This window comes from Macrobrachium rosenbergii, chromosome 33 (genome assembly GCF_040412425.1).
Source record: "Macrobrachium rosenbergii isolate ZJJX-2024 chromosome 33, ASM4041242v1, whole genome shotgun sequence".
Lineage (NCBI taxonomy): Eukaryota > Metazoa > Arthropoda > Malacostraca > Decapoda > Palaemonidae > Macrobrachium > Macrobrachium rosenbergii.
The window spans coordinates 8,373,115-8,375,000 of record NC_089773.1 but is presented as its reverse complement, the minus strand read 5'-3'; positions in this window follow the sequence as shown (position 1 = coordinate 8,375,000).

Sequence of the window (1,886 nt, the reverse complement as noted above, 5' to 3'; positions counted from 1 at the left end):
TCTGTTTACTAAATAATGTCATTCTTGGCTATGGTACAAAGCCTAGAGAGTGCATTCTGATTTGTGCGATTTATTTTGTAGTTTGTTACAATTTTTCTTAGTAGTTTTCATGGGTAATTTATTAATCTAAAAATAGGTTTAGTATAATCTTGTATATTTTTGTCAAGACTCATGTTGAATGCATAAGTATGAATGTGCAATATAAATATATATTTGCCTATGCAAGGTAATTACATGTATATATATATATATAATATATATATATATATATATATATATATATATATATATATATATATATATATATATATATATATCGAGTCTAAATGTTCTTTATATCAAGAATTTTTTGTTTTCATTTTTAGTTTTTGAATTAATTGAGTTTAGAATTTTATATATATATATATATATATATATATATATATATATATATATATATATATATACATATTATCTATTGCGTATGTATATATTATATATAAATGAAAACCAGTCTCACCAACCTTCAGACCCATAACAACCAAATAGCGTCACTTAACGACGGGTCAACGTCACTTATCAACAACGCAGTTAACACCCGCCCCCCTATACACACCCACTCCCTCCCAAAACCCACTCTCTCTCTCCCTAGCCCCCCCGCCCACCTCCCGCCCCACAAAATCACCTTGCCCACCTGCAACCTTGATTAACGAGAGACAGGTGGTACCTAAAAAAAAAAAAAGCCTTAAATATTCATTGGAGTAACTGCGTGTGACTCCTGGTTCGTCTTGGGTTAAAATTCTTAATTTCTGATTTTTCATATATATTTTTTTGGTTTCTGTAGTTTTTTTTCAGTTTTTTTACCATGAGTTTTTTATTGAGTCGGAGGCTTCGTAGAACTAACTACTGTGTTGTGGGTTTTTGAGATTTCTGTATAATAATAATAATAAATAATAATAATAATAATAATAATAATAAATTTTAACCACTTTGGTTTTAAATTTCTGAACAATAATAATAATAATAATAATAATAATAATAATAATAATAATAATAATAATAATAATAATAATAATAATAATTTTTAACTATTTTAGTTTTCCGATTGCTGAATAATAATAATAATAATAATAATAATAATAATAATAATAATAATAATAATAATAATAATAATGTCTGTTAATGCTAACAGAAGCCTTGGGCAACTGGCTGCTATTTTAATTAATAGCCAATTTTTTTTATCTATTTACTTATGTAATGCTATTCATTTAGGTAACAGCATTGAGGAATGCAAGGTCTATCTAATTCGACTGAGAGAGAGAGAGAGAGAGAGAGAGAGAGAGAGAGAGAGAGAGAGAGAGAGAGAGAATCAATACTACCTTGCCTACGTCTCCAAAACAGCTGTTTTTTTTCTAATCTTTGCTTCCTCATCGTATCAGTAACGTCAAGTGACGCTGCAACTATACAATATCCTCCCTTCCACGAGAATTGCAAGGCTTGCAACCTCATCCTGCGACCATATAAATTGGGTCTGCTCAAGGCTTGGGTGGGTGACCACTATAAAATGCCATTGATCTTCTGCAATGAACTTAGATATTCTCTCTCTCTCTCTCTCAAATTGAAACATCTAACTGACGAATGATTTGAAGGACCTTGATCCGATCTGATTAATTCTGCGGGGTGAGGTTGCAGGACCCATGGCCTCCAGTGAAAATGAAATACAGAGGGTTGGTAGAAAAATAGGATGCAAAAACGAATAGTTAATGACAACGAAATAGGTATAATGAGAGAGAGAGAGAGAGAGAGAGAGAGAGAGAGAGAGAGAGAGAGAGAGAGAGAGAGAGAGAGAGAGAGAGAGAAATTTAATGTACAATAAGACCACAACGACAGAAACTTAGAATGTTTCT